The sequence below is a fragment of the Ursus maritimus genome, unplaced genomic scaffold, assembly GCF_017311325.1.
Source record: "Ursus maritimus isolate PB19 unplaced genomic scaffold, ASM1731132v1 scaffold_2, whole genome shotgun sequence".
Lineage (NCBI taxonomy): Eukaryota > Metazoa > Chordata > Mammalia > Carnivora > Ursidae > Ursus > Ursus maritimus.
In genome coordinates this window covers 9383296-9398963 of record NW_024424452.1, presented here as the reverse complement: position 1 = coordinate 9398963, position 15668 = coordinate 9383296, and the positions used below count along the sequence as shown (strand labels likewise).

The 15668-nt window shown below is 47.0% G+C and overlaps 1 protein-coding gene across 1 annotated transcript in view; it reads right to left on the bottom strand.

The window, feature by feature from the left end:
• The window catches only part of HIP1 (huntingtin interacting protein 1), a 150856-nt gene that overhangs the window by 123831 nt on the left and 11357 nt on the right, over positions 1-15668 (bottom strand). The window lies entirely within an intron of this gene.

Below are 15668 nucleotides of genomic sequence, written 5' to 3'. Positions count from 1 at the left end.
CCAGGGTTTTGGCTGCACGTGGGAGTAGTATAAATTACACTGGGAAGAGCGGACATTTCTACAAATTCCATAGTTCCCACCCAGAAACAAAGCGTGTCTCTCCATTCATTTATCTGCTTTATATCTCTCAGTAAACTTTATGATTTTCAACAGGGCCCCTCTATCTAAAATTCCCCCCAAGCCACTCCTTACCCCTCATTGTTAGAATGAGAAAAGCAGCTGAGAAAGCTCACCAAGACACCCATTTCGGCAACTGTTCTAAGCACTTTTATAAGCACCATCTCACTAAATTCTTGCAATGGTATGAATGGTGCCTATTCTCTCCATCTCCACCTTAAAAACTGAGGCACACAAAGATCATTAGTTCAAAATCACAGCAGGTTTCCAACACAGGCAATTTTACTCTGGAGCCCATGGTTTTATCTGAAAAAATATTTTTTTACTACCCGGCCGTAAAAAGGAATGAGGATGCCTTTTATATGCTGGTATAAAAAGACTGCCCAAATAGCTGGTTAAGTGAAAAAGAAAGATTCTGAACTATCATTTGTAGAAAAAGTGGGGAAGAGGGTCATATTTCAGGATGTTCATGTTTGCTTGTACACGAAATATTTGGAGAGACTCAACAAGAAATTGGTAAATGAGTGGTTCTCTCTTGGAGTTGAACAGGAAAGAGGCAGCAGGGGGACAAGGGTGGGAGGGATCTTTTCACTTTCTTTTTCCTTTAAAAAATTTTTTTTAATTAGAATTTTTTTTTATTTTGCCTGTTCAAAAAGTACATACATTTTTTTTAAAGATTTTATTTATTTATTTGACAGAGACAGCCAGCGAGAGAGGGAACACAGCAGGGGGAGTGGGAGAGGAAGAAGCAGGCTCATAGTGGAGGAGCCTGATGTGGGGCTCGATCCCATAACGCGGGATCATGCCCTGAGCCGAAGGCAGACGCTTAACCGCTGTGCCACCCAGGCGCCCCTAAATTAAAATTTTTAAAATGTATATACTTTTTTATGGGGTGCCTGGGTGGCACAGCGGTTAAGCGTCTGCCTTCGGCTCAGGGCATGATCCCGCGTTATGGGATCGAGCCCCACATCAGGCTCCTCCACTATGAGCCTGCTTCTTCCTCTCCCATTCCCCCTGCTTGTGTTCCTTCTCTCGATGGCTGTCTCTATCTCTATCGAATAAATAAATAAAATCTTTAAAAAAAATAAAATAAAATAAAATAAAAATTTTAATTTAAAATAAAATGCAGAGCAGGCACTCAATAAATATGATTTGAGTGAATGCCTGGAGAGCTCAGATTTGAATAAAATTGTGTTTATGATCTTGCTGTTTCAGTCAATAGGATCTGTTTTCTAAGATCTTGTCAAGCTGGGCTGCTGTTACGTAGGAAAATAAACAACTGATATTTGTATCTCTTGCTCCCAACACTTGTATTCCTGATGCTGACCTTGCCTGTTAATTCTCTTTTCCATTGATTCTCCTGAGTTCTCGGTGGCAAGGATAGGGGTCTGGGCTGGTTCCATACATGTGTTTCGGCAGGTCGGGGCTGAAAATTCAGAGTGGTGAGGACCGTGGGGGCAGGAGAGTATGTTCTCCATATAAAGACATTAAGTTCCAATTTTTAAAAAACACTGTGTGAGCCAAACAAAACAAGCCCAGGAAAGAATCCAGCCTCCAGGACGCCAGTCTGCGGCCTCTGTGTGTGCCGTACCCCCTGTTCACTCACACTTTTCCCTTCCCTTCCTCTTGGCTCCACCCCTTGGTCCTCTGAGGCGTTCCTGGCTGCTCCAGTCTGCGCTGACTTTCTCCCCCTTCCCCATGGCTGTCAGGGTTAGGATCACTGCAAGCCACAGTGTGGCCCTGAGCTCCTGAATGTGCAATTTGAGGCCATTCATCCTGCCTTCCCGGGCTCCTCCCACCCACATCGGATCTTCTGCTTCTGTGGTTAGTGGACTGCAGTGACTGTTCAGCCCACCCATTCCTCCTTGGGTCTAAGAGGAACTTGAACTCAGCAATCAAGTCTGATGTGCCACTGATTCCTGGCACCTGGTACTGCAGGCATGGAGGGAACTTCACAGGCTGAATGATGAACACTTTCAGGACACAGCTTTCGCCAGGTAGGCATTTCAACTAACCCACGAACTCAGAACACCGACAGAACTTTGGAGAACAAGCCAAAGAGGACAACAGGACCCCTGGCCTCACGGGATGTGGAAGAGCCTCTGTCAGGGCCGGATCTGGTTTTTACACCTGACACTTAGAGCAAGCCCCCCAAAATATATTTGTTGGTGGGCTGACATAGAGCTTACCATCCATACAGTCACCCAAAATACAGCTGCAACAGAAACAAAAGAACATGTGAAGAAAACCAACGAGGAGGAGCTTAGGACACAGGAAGCGAAGTCTCACAGGGCTCCATGACACTGGTGGGGAGCACCCATCCAGCCCCTCATGGAGACGTAAATACTTTTACTCCTGAGAGGGATTGCTGCCCTGCCTCTCCCAAGGCCATAAGAACACTCACTTATGTTCTCACAGAAACTCTACCACGCATGGTTGCCCTCATATCAGGGGTGAGGAAGCGGAGACTGGGACTAGTGACGTGACTTGCCCAAGATCACACAGGCAATTAGCTTTGTGGCCAGAACCAGAACACTGATCATTGACTCTGCCTCCAGCAGGTTCTTTCCTGACCTTCTGGGTAGGAATTCTGGAGAGGTGGCAGGGGTTTGAGTGATCTAACCTACAGAGGAGAAGCGCTGGGTTAATTTCTGTCCCACTGCACTGTGAGGGAGGCTGAGGATCAATAGTAAATAAGACAAGATTCATCTGTTGCTCATGGAGGCCCACTCCAGCCTTGGCAGGGGAGGGAGATGGATGATATAACCCCCTCCTCCAAAAAATGACAGGATGATCCCACACAGTGATAAGTGCTATGAAGAAAATACAGTGAAGCAATATAATAGAGAGTTGGGGTGTAGCTTAGCTTTTTGGGGGGGGGGGTGTCAGAAGAAGCCCCTTTAAAGAGGAAGCAGTTGGGCAGAGAGCATATGACAGATGCAGTTTCCAAGACAGGAGCAAGACAGGCAGAAAGACCAAAAGGCTGAAGGCCAGTGATCACAATGGGGCTGGTGAGGGTGTCGGGGGGCAGCATATAGAAGACGTTCCAGTTCACTTAATGAAGGCAGGTTTTATTCTAAGCAATCAGGAAGCCACTGGAAGGCTTTAAGCAAGGTGATGACATAATCAGATTTATGTTTTTAAAATTTATTTTATTTTTAAGGATTATTTATTTGAGTCTTAAGCAGACTCCATGCAGAGCATGGAGCCCCACGTGGGGCTTGATCTCATGACCCTGAGATCACGACCTGAGCTGAAACCAAGAGTCAGACACTTAACTGACTGCACCACCCAGGTCTCCCTATTTTATTTATTTTTTAAGATTGTATTCTTTCTTAAGTAAGTAATCTCTACACGCAATGTGGGGCTTGAACTCACAACCCTGAGATCAAGAGTCACATGCTCTAAGGACTGAGTTAGCCAGGTGCCTCTGATTTATGGTTGGTTTGTTTGTTTTTTAAAAGTTCTCTCTGGCTGCTTTGTAGAAGATGAATAGTAGGGAACTAACACTTGGGTAAAGAGAGCAGCCTGAATTGTCATACATAAGATCTCTCCCACATAATACATAAACATGCTAGGAAAAAAAAGTATTTTTTAAAGTAGGCTCCATGCCCAGCATGAAGCCCTATGCCGGGCTTGAACTCAGAACCCTGAGATCAAAACCTGAGCTGAGATCAAAAGTCGGATGCTTAACCGACTGAGCCACCCAGGTGCCCGTAGGGGGGGAAAAACATTTAAAACTATTATTAACATGTTGCTGAACATGAAAGCATCTCCAGGGACCAAAAAGCTATTGTAGCATATGGGACCTGAACACACATGCTACAGGATAAACAAACCAGATATATGCCATAAGGGACCAAAGTTGAGACCACTGACTTGTGTACCAGGGATCTGGAACTGAATTCCTGGACAAAGCTGTAAGCTCCAGACCCTTGGTGGGGAGACCAGAAAGAAGCCAGAGTGTCTGCCAGCACTACACGTGTGTGACAAGTTCCCCTACTACTTATGCAGTGTGAAAGCCCTGCCCTGGAAAATCACATAAAACTTGACCTGGAGCCAATGAGCCCTGTAGGGCCTAGCAGAGACAACCATATAACTGTCCCAAGGGACACCTCCATAATACAAGGCACATGCAGAACCCCACAGAATATAATCTCCACCAAAGATGATCTCACAGACAAAAATGACGAAAGATACAGGGAAAATCAAATGCTATACAAAAAGCAGATTCAACAGAGAATGAAGTACCCCAGAACTATAAACAATAGTCTCCTGAAAGGGACTTTAAAATGTTCAAGGGTCATCTGGCTGGCTCAGTTGGTATAGTGTGTGACTCTTAATCTTGAGGGCGTGAGTTCAAACCCCATGATGTCTGTGGAGATCGCTTCAAAATAAAATCTTAAAAAAATAAATAAAATAAAAAATATTCAACAAGATGGAATAGAAGCCATATAGCAAAAATAAGACATTACAGATAAAGAGCAAGTGACGTTTTTTTTTTTAAGATTTATTTATTTATTTATTTGACAGAGAGAGAGACAGCCAGCGAGAGAGGGAACACAAGCAGGGGGAGTGGGAGAGGAAGAAGCAGGCTCATAGCAGAGGAGCCTGATGTGGGGCTCGATCCCATAACGCCGGGATCACACCCTGAGCCGAGGCAGACGCTTAACCGCTGTGCCACCCAGGTGCCCCAAGAGCAAGTGAGTTTTAAAAAGAACCAAATAGATATTCTAGAAATCAAAGAGCAGATTAGACACAACTAAAGAGAGAATTCGTGAATAGGAAGATGAATCTGAGGAAAGCACTCAGAGTGAAAACAGAAAGAAAAATACACAAGAAATATGAGTCATTAAAATAAAATGGAGGGCAAAATGAAAAGTTCCACAGTACACTTAATAGGAGTTGCAAAAGAGAGAATAAAGAAATCAAAGCAATAATCAGAGGTATAATGGCTGAGAATTTTCCAAAATTAGAGTGAAAGCTAAAACAAATTCCAAAGACAATAAAGTAAATCACCTGGTGCACATGGTACACCACATGAAAAGAAAAGAAAAAAAAACTATCAGAGAGAAAGGTAGATTATCCATGAGGGATTGACAATTAGATGAATTAAGTGCCTAAAGACAACAGAATAGCTTAAAAGTGCTGAAGAAAAAAAGCCAGGGGCACCTGGGTGGCTTAGTCGGTTAAGCACTTAAGCATCCGACTCTGGTCACGATCTCAGGGTCATGGGATCAAGCCCCACGTCAGGTTCAGTGCTCAGCATGGAGTCTGCTTGTCCCTCTCCCTCTGCTCCTCTCTCAAATAAATAAATGAAATATTTTTAAAAAAGAGGGGGGGAAAAAGGGCCAACAGTGTGGTGGGAAGGAAGCAGGATCCTAATCCTGTTGCATCTGCTAGTCTCCCTCCAGCTCATATCCCAGCAGCTCAGGTAGCAGGAGGGGGAGTGTCCAGGTTGCTGGCTTCTGGAAGGTTCTCATCGTGGTACCACCGGCACCTGGCACTGCCCCTGCCCCACTGTGTCCATGGTTACTGCTTGCAGCCAAGATGACTGGAAGGAAAATCAATTCTGCTGAACGGCACTAAAGAAAACCCCCCCAAGAAGATCAGCAAATAGTCATCTAATCTAATTTGGCCTTGAAAAAAATGAAATCTAGGGGCATATGGGTGGCTCAGTCGGTTAAGCGTCTAACTCTAACTCGTGATCTCAGCTCAGGTCTTGATCTCAGGGTTGTGAGTTCAAGGCCCATGTTGGCTCCACACTGGACATGAAGAAAGGGAAGGGAAGGGAAGGGAAGGGAAGGGAAGGGAAGGGAAGGGAAGGGAAGGGAAGGGAAGGGAGAAATCAATCAATCTTGGGCCAAAAAGGCAATAGGAAAGAATAAATCTTTGGAGCAAAAAAGTCTCAACAAAAGGGGGAGAGGAAGCAGAAGAAAAATGGGCAGAGGAGGATCATGGAGCAGAGACTAAAAGACAGCAGAACCAGAATCTAAAATTGAGGCTATTTCAGGCCCAAATGCAGTGGGAGACAAAGTAGTCTTAGACCAGTCTCAGCGGTAGTTCTTACATACTCTTTCTCCTACAATTCTAAGCAGCCTCATCAACCATTTTGGAAATGCAAGTTTTCTGTAATTCCGGAAACATTTTTTTTAAAGACTTTATTTATTTGACAGAGACACAGCAAGAGAGGGAACACAAGCAGGGGGAGTAGGAGAGGGAGAAGCAGGCTTCCCGCTGAGCAGGGAGCCCAATGTGGGGCTCGATCCCAGGCCCCTGGGATCATGACCTGAGCCGAAGGCAGACGCTTAACAACTGAGCCACCCAGGCGCCCCCGGAAACATATTTTTAATGAAACATGGCAATCCCACCATAGCCCACATTTTAATACATCTTTAAATAAGTGCAAATGACTTTTTAAGAGATAAAATCATGTGCTAGTTAACTTTACCAAAACCAGAAATTAGTGGAATGTTGGATTAAGAAAGGCTTTGTTTGATGTAAACTTAACATTCCATAGACTGTGAAGAGCATTAAAAAAAGTTCTCTAAAATACACATAGCCCAAATGACAGTCATTTTAAATGACCCTTCTTTCATATTTGTGGGGTTTTTTCCCTACTAGCGTTGTCTCTGTGTTCTTTTATCTCCTTATCAGAATTGCACACTATCTGTGGCAAGACCCTGCTAGGGAAGGAAGGTCCAGAACTTCTCCAAACCTGTTAAGGGCCTGTGGATATAATGTGTAAGGTATTACATCCTGTATAATCAGGACATTCCTCATAAAAGGCTTGAGAGCTAGAAAGATTTGAAGATTCGGAGCTCTGGTGTCCTCTACTTGTGGATAAAATGTCTCCAACTTATAAGCTGGAACACTGGTTAAGTAACTTTTCTTTTTTAAGATTTTATTTATTTAGTTTGGGAGGGAGAGGGGGAAGGGCAGAGGGAGATGGAGAGAGAATCTCGAGCAGACTCCCCACTGAGTGCAGTGCCCGACACGGGACTCGATCCCACAACCCTGAGATCATGACCACAACCAAGAGTCAAACCCTTCACTGACTGAGCCACCCAGGCACCCCTGGTTAAGTAACTCTTAAGCAAAGCATTGCAGTTACATTGCGTAGACTTTTTAATACCTGCATTGACTCACGATGTTTGCATACCGATCAGCAAACAAGTACCAATAAAATCATGGTTGTGACAGAGGAGGAAAAAGAGATGGTGATATGGAGACATCTTCAAAGACTAAGATAGTTCACCGCAGTTCCTTACAGAAAGAGCTATGACGTTTCTCTCCCAAAGAAATAATAAAAGCAGCCCCGAAGAAAGTTCTGAAGAAGTCCTAAAATAGCCCTATTTATATTCTAGAAGGAATATTTGAGTAACCAAAACAGCATCCCCAAAGTTTTATACTCTCTTGACATTAGCCTGACCATGCAATGAGCCCAAGGTGGGAAGCCGGAAGAGGGAGTCGGTGGGAAGCCATCCACCCCCATGAAAGTGACCCCCTCCAAGCCATGATGGCAAAGATCCCTGGGCCCCACCCCACTCCTCCTTCTGCCTTTGTCACCTGCTGCTCGTCAGCCAGCGTCTGGGAGAGGATAATGCAGGGTGGGCCCTCTCTCTACCCCCTTCTGGTCCTGGGACTGGGGGACGGCAGCTCTCCTGGGCTTGGCAGGGAGGGCACATTTGTCCAAGGCCACTCTCCAGGACAGAAGGTATTTTTAAATAGAGATAAGAAGGTATTATGAAAAATGACTGCCTGGTCCCAGAACCCTAAATCCTGAGGCCCAAGCTGGTGATCCCATAATGAAGATGAAGATGCTGACACCGTACCATTGCTCTGCTCCCCGCAGACCCACAGAAACACTGGTGTAACTTCGTTTTTTCCAGAAAAAAAAAATTATTTTCTTCCCCTTCTTCTCCGTTCAGACATAACATCATCAACACAGCTCTTTAAATATCTGTGCCGGGAGGCTATATTTAGTGACTGTTTGGCCCTTAAAATGAGCCTGATTTCCTGTGGCAAAAAGTTCTCAGCAGCAAGGAGAGAGGCCTGGAGAATTCCGAAGTACTAAGGAACAGCTTTAAGGCTTGAGATGTTCAAACAGTGGAAGAAAAGGAGCGAACTGCTTCTTCTGGATAGGTGACTGGCACCCAAGAGGGGCAGAAAAATAATAAAAGGGTGTGTTTAATCTGAACACTTCTAAAGTCATTCTGGAGAACAACCTGACATGGGGCAGCTGTGCGAGCCAGTAATCATGTGTGGTACACAGCCCTCCTTCAGAGAGGCAGGAAGGGTGTCCATTCACTCACTCATTCATTCACTCATGCACTCATTCATTCATGCACTCTCTCACTTACTCGCTTGTTCATTCACTCATTCATTTATTCACTCACTCATTTGTTCACTCATTCGCTCATTCATTCACTCACTCACTCATTCACTTGTTCATTCACCCACTCACCCCAGTTGTACATTTTCCTATGTGCAAAGCCGGGTGGCCTACAGGAGCTCCAGGTCATGGGGCAAAGAAGACACACCAACCGTGGACCTTTAAAGGCCATCCCCAGAAAGGGCCCTTCGCAGGGCCCAAAGTGAGTCCTGCGGGGAACCTGGAGGGCGGGGGGCACTTCCGCTGGTGCCATCTGGAAGGCTTCGGTGGGAGAGGAAAGCAGCGCCAGCACTGGCTTCCTGCTCCGGACCCTCTCCTTGAACTCACTCACTGAGCCCAGATGCCAGGACATTATCTCAGGTGATATCACCGATGAGTAACTTTCCCAAGGTCCCCATGAGATAATAAGTAACAAAACTGGAGCTGAAACTATTGTCTGACTGCAGAGTGCTTAACTACTCTTTTTTGCGCCCAGAGCGCCAGGTGGAGGCTGGCAGAGCGTGTCTGCCAGACTGCGTACAGAGGTCCCACTCCAGTTCTGTCGAAGACCCGGAACAGTCGGCTCTGCTACAGCTCGGCCACCAGAACGTCTCCCTCCCCTGATGCAGCCTGGATTCGTCACACTTTCCCTCCTCAGAAACCACTGTCCCGTCCCTCTGTGTGTGGGGCTCCAGTGTCCCCAGAATGACCCAAGGGAGCAAGGGAATGCACATTTACTTAGCCCTGACTAAGGTTTGCCAAGCAGCATGCCATTCTTTTTTTTTTTTTTTTTTAACATTTTAGAGATAATTTTAGACTTTCAGAAGAATTGCAAAAATAGGACAGAGTTCCCGGACATCTTTGCTCAGCTTCCCCTTATATTAACTAACATCTTACATAAGCGTAGGAAAATCATCAAAGCGAAGAAATTCACCTCAGTGCAACACGATTAACTATACTACGGAATTAATTTGGATTTCTCTCATTTTTCCACTATTGTCATCTTTCTGTTCCAGGATCCACTCGGAATCCCACCTGGGACGGTCGCATTTCCTTAGTCTCCTCCAGTCAGTGACAGCTCCTTAGTGTTTCCTGGTCTTTTAAGACCTTGACATTTTTGAAGAATACTGGTTGGGTGTTTGGCAGAACCTCCCTCGTTGGTTTTGTCTGATGTTTCTCATGGTTAGACCAAGGTTACGCACTTGTGGCAAGAAAATCACGTAGGTGATGTGCTCCGTTCAGTGTATCTGTCAGGAGCCATTCATTCCCATATACTGGCTTCTTGGGTTTCTCTGGATACTCAGGGCAACCCCATGAGGTAAGTATTATTATTATTTCTAAAGATTTATTTATTCATTTTAGAGAAAGACAGAGTGCAGGGGTGAGGGGCAAAGAGGGAGAGAGAGAATCTCAAGCAGACCCCCCACTGAGCATGGAGCTCCACACAGGGCTTGATCCCAGGACCCTGAGAGCATGATCTGAGCCAAAATCAAGAGTGGGATGCTCGACCAACTGAGCCACCCAGGCACCCCATGGGACAGGTATTACTATTCCCATTATACAGATGGGGACCCCGAGGCAAATAAATTAAGGCACTTGCCCAAGGTCACTGGGGTGGTAAGCAGCAAAGGCAGGATCTGTACCCAGTTCTGTCTCTCAGTCTTTCGACCACATGCCAAGCTGCTACTTCCATGCTTTCTGGTTTAAACTCATTCATATGACCTTGACTGATCAGAGGAAATTGGACTTAGATGGTTAATCTATACCTCGTCTTACAAGTGGGATTCTAAAACCAACGGGTACTAACAGCTATCGTTGACCAAGCGCCTACTATGTGCCTGGCACAATGCTTCATCTTTCATACATAAGGTATCCCATTCAACCCCTTCCAACACCACAATGGAGTAGGTACGGCAGGGGCACGATCCCTTACCCCAAACTCTTAGGGTCAGGTGTGCCCGGGAATTTAGAACTTCGGGGTTTGGGTAACGCCCTCCGATCAATATCTTTGCAGCCTATCGTATGACCCTCCATTCACATAACCAAGACTACGAACAGGCGCAGACAGGGGCGGGTCAGGCACCGCACTCCCAACTTTTAGGTTTCCAGAGTTCCAGGATCTCAGAACTGCAGATGAGGAGCTGTGGGCCTGCACTGTTACGGAAAGCCATTTGCAAATGAGGAAGCAGAGGCTGGGAGGGTCTCAGAGGCTCGGAGCCGGTCATGACCCAGGCCTGGCCCTCACTCTGTGGCTGGGAGCCCACCCCAGGCATTTAGGGCTCTCTCCTACCAAATGGGTTTTGTGTCCCATTTCCCATAACAAGAGACATTCTGGGTATGTTCAACTGGCACTAAGAGTAAGTGGAAATAAATGCATTTCCCAAACCCCTGGGCTTTCAGCCATCCCCAGAGCAGGGCATGAAGGAGATGTCCACACCGTGACCACCATCACTACGATAGTTACTGTCTTCCTAAGGCACTAGAGGAAACTTTTTCTCTTTCCATAAAAATATCATTAGTGCCATCGGATCAGTCCCATCCAGTCGGCCCCAAGTTCGGCCTCCAGTGAGGCCCCGAAAAGGGGTGTGTGAGGTTCACGGTTTTCCCTATGACATAGGACACCCTTAATTGCTGAGACTTTCCTTCATAAAAAGTCACCTATGAGCTAAGTCATCTATGAGTTGATCCAAACTCCTTACGGCCCTATAAACAGATTTAGCCGACTCGGCGTCTTGCGTTAGATGTGCCTCTCTCCCCACTGTGCACAGGGAAGCATCCCTTCATGGGCCTATAATTACTTTCCAGTTCGCCCGTTTGGGAAGAAAGTTCCAGACAGCAAGCATCATCACCAGTCAACATCACCTTTGTGATCCCTGACTTCCCTCCAATCTCCTGCTCATTCGCCTTCTCGCTTGGCCTGGGATAGGGAAACTGAGGCAACCCCTCCTGTACTGAGTAAGTGGAGATTTGCACATTAACGGAGAGCTGTGGGTAAATCAGTGATTGAGTACACAGAATCCCAAGCAAGCGAACAAAGACAATTCATTACTCCAGGAAAGACAAAACTTTAGGCAACAAAGGAAAAGACATCAAGTACACTAAGGGCTCAGCAGCTCCTGGCATTTCCAGGGTCATGATAAAGTTGAAAGTGAATAGAGAGTTAAGACCCTGGGGCACAGAGGAGGGACAGTGTCCTGGGGATGGCGGAAGGAAGCACACGGGTAAATGAAATCTACATCTTTAATTTTCCACAATGGCAGGCTCACAATAATGGCTATCATGGAAGCAGTTTCAAGAATTAAAAGTGGTTGCTTCTGGGAGCACCCGGGTGGCTCAGTCAGTTAAGTGTCTGACGCGTGATTTCGGCTCAGGTCATGATCTCCGGATTGTGGGCTTGAGCCCCGCATCAGGCTCTGTGCTCAGCATGGAGTCTGCTTGTCCCTCTCCCTCTGCTCTTCGCCCTGCTTATGCGCTCTCCCTCTCTCTAAAATAAATAAATAATATCTTTTTTAAAAAGTGGTTGCTTCTGGGAAGCAGGAAATGACTGGGGAGGGGCAGAGAGCTGCGACAGGTCACTCCTGGGTGGTGGTGACAAGCCTGGGTCGCCGTCCAACCCTTGTAACTGTGTCCACACACATGGAAATAAAATCATACAACTAGTCACGGGCAGAGCCATGACCCAAACCCCAGTGTCTGCCCTCCCATCTGTGTCTTCACTTTGGCCTTTGTCTTTCCGGACTAGACAATTCTTTCTGTATGTCCTCTGTCATCTTCGCTGTCATCTGAGCCAGCCCTGTGCCATGGTGTCTTTCTTGGGGCCTTAGAACCAGAAACACAGAAACCAAGAAACCAGGCACGCAGTCCAGCCCAGGCCCAGTGCAAAGGCAGGCCAAAGTGTTTGGGTCGCGGTCCAGGCAAATGCCTCCTGAGATCTCCCGGTGACTCTTCCCGTGATTCTGCACCCAGCCTCAGAAACAGCACACCCCAAAACACAGGGACTTCCTCATACAGATGATCCTCAACTCGGGCATCATCAATCAGGAAGCCAAGACCGGTTCGTTTACTTATCCCACGGCCATGGGGCTATCCTGTGCCAACTAGTACACTACCCCCAGACTCAAATGTTATTAAGTACTAGTAAGCGATTCCTAATACGAGCTGCTTGCTCACTAACAGGTTGGCAACGTGCTAAGCGCTGTCCTTGCATTATGTCATTGAATCCTTTCAACAGCCTGTCCGGTAGGGTTTTGGGGTTTTTTGTTTTTTGCTTTTACCGTAGATACTCTTTCAATGGCTCTCTACTTAACGTTGTCAGATCAACCTAGACAAGCCAGCGTCTCTGTAAAGCAGCCTGCCTGGAACCGATGGCAGGTGACCTGTCCAGACCGAAAGCCCATGTTCTTAACCTCTACAGAGTCCTGGAGCACAACCGGGGCCCAGACACAAGGCTGTCGGCCTCAAAGCCAGGCAAGGACTTGCAGAATGGACCATAGGCAAGTTAATTTTTCTCTTCTAATTCTCTCACCTTCCTCCAGGAAACTGGACTGGGTCAGAGGCCACACCTCTGGGAGATAAGGTCAATGCGTGAAGCAGGCTGGTGGGAGATAAAATGGCATCATTTTGGGCACCCTGTGTGGCCTCTGATTTAGTGACAAAGAGTTTTTCTGGAAAATTAATTTTTTTTCAAGATTTATTTATTTATTTTAGAGAGAGAGAGAGAAAACAGGGGGAGGGGCAGAGGGAGAGGGAAAGAGAGGATCTCAAGCAGACTCCCCGCTGAGCACAAAGCCCGACTGGGGGCTAATCCCATGACCCTGAGATCATGACCTGAGCCAAAATCGAGAGTTGGACACTTAACCGACTGAACCACCCAAGTACCCCTGGAAAATTATTTTTGTTATGTGCTACAACCTAGGCCTAATGGACTAACCCTGGAAAGGCGGGGATCGGAAGACACTGGCAGAGTTTTGCAGTGCTCTGCCTGTGCAGATGTACCTAGCGGTCCTAAGTAGAAGGCAGAAGACGGTGCAGTGATCAACTGCAAAAGATTTCTCACTAGGTAATTTTCCTGAGTAAGTGACTGTGGAAGGCCAGTTCTTTGAGGGCGGGGGGCATAAGACCCTCTGACCAAGATAGAAAAAGTTAACCATAGAAATTAAGTGCAGCCAGGGTTATCCAGGAGGAAGGGTCTCACAGAGAGGGAAATCGAGACAGAATTTAGCATCTGGAGCTGAGAAATGCGACAGCGAAACTGGAGTAACAAGGAGGGCCAGGTGTTGTCAAAAGGCAGTCAACTCTCCCAGGGCTGCTGCTTTAGTAACTGCAACTCTCTAAACCTTTGGGGTGATCCCAGCCAACCCCCTCATTTCACAGACTGTGACTGAAGACCTACAGAGGGTAGGGACCATGGCAGAACAGGGGGAACCACAGCCAGGAGAAGCAAGGCTTCCTGATTCTTTTTTTTTTTTTTTTAAGATTTTATTTATTTGAGAGAAAGAGAGAGAATGAGTAGGGGGAGGGGCAGAGGTAGAGGGACAAGCAGACTCCCCGCTGAGCAGACTCTGGGATCGTGACCTGAACTGAAGGCAGATGCTCAACCGACTGAGTTGTCCAGGCACCCCAATTCTTAATTCAGTGCTCTGGGCACTCCTGGCTGCGCTGCAGCTAAGCCCAGGAATAGGGGCACACTGCACAGCACCCTGGGGAGCCTGAGGAAGGACCAGCACACAGCAGGCACACACCCCGAGGGCAGCTGTTCACTTATTCCCACCTCAGTTTCCTGACTGCAGATCAGCTCTCTGGAGAAGAGACACCGTCATGATCCTAGAGGGAAAAAAGGGATTTCCTACCCGCCTTTTTTAATAGACAGCACAGGGCTTAACTGAGAAAAAAAAAAAAAAAAAACCATAAGGTTAAGTAAATTCTATCTGTGATCCTCACGCTTGGAATTGCACCAAAGAACTCCATGGCCCAGCAGGAAAGAATGTTTTGAACAGACTGCTGAATTGTTTTTCCAGGATAGGATTTCTATGACCAAGTGCCAAGTGTGGAAATGCAGTGTTTTATCTATGGCCACAATAAGCACGGGTGATGTAGCAAAGTGTTGCTCCAGGTTTAAAAGGGTGGCCTGTCTGTGCCTCAAGGCAAGGGCTCCACTAGGTTTCCTGCCCCAGAGCGTGAGTTACCTGTTTTCATCCCCTATTAGCTTTTGTCGCTGCCGTAACAAATTACCACCAATTTAGCAGCGTAAAAACAACGCCCATTTATCAGCTCCTGGTTCTGTGGTCCCAAGGCTAACTCAGTCTCACTGGGCTAACATCGAGGTGTTGGCAGGGCTGCATTCCTGACTGGAAGCTCTGGGAAAAATCCAGGCTACTCTCCCTATGTTAAGGCCCTTAATTACATCTGAGAAGACCCTTTTACCACGTAACAAAACACACTTGCAGGTGGACACGTGGGGTGGGGGGTTGTGTGTGCATTATTTTGCCTACCCCATCCCATCATCCCACCTGGGGGTCATAAATCAGGAATACTGGCTCCCAGTCCACTGGCTCTGGGGGCACCGTGACTGCAAGAGGAGTCCTCTTTCTGTACAGTGTCCCTCCTACTGAATTCTCCACTCCTACAGCCCACCTACGTCTTTCTACCAATGCAGCCAAAACTTCCGCTTCAGTCCAATGTGACGGAGAGGAAGTACGTTTCCCTTGGCGTTGGGCACCTGCCTCGGAGCAGGAAATAGGCCTATTACATTTTCTGTTACAGCAACAATCAAATACGATCAGGTCCTTTATTATTACTGAGGGCCTACGGGATCCTGAGCATCATGGTTGGGGTGAGGCCCACAAAGAAGGCTAAGCTGTAGGGAAGCTCACAGCCCAGCATGGAACAGACATCCAGATCAACACATCAACACAGAAATACCAACAAATAAATCTGCCCGGAGCGGGGGGGGGAGGACTTCAAGGATGAAGAAGAGTTTAGCAAGTGGGAAAAGTGGGAAGGGCACTCTAGGCTAAAAAGAACGGTGCGCCCCTGGAGACACACAGAAGCCTGAAGCAGTGGGCTGCCTGAGGCAGAGAGAGAAGCTGGGCGGGTGGGGCTGCAAGGGAGGCTGTGGGATATGACAGCCCACAAAGGTCAGCTCTCTGCAAAGGTCAGCTTTGGGGGGGGGGGGGGC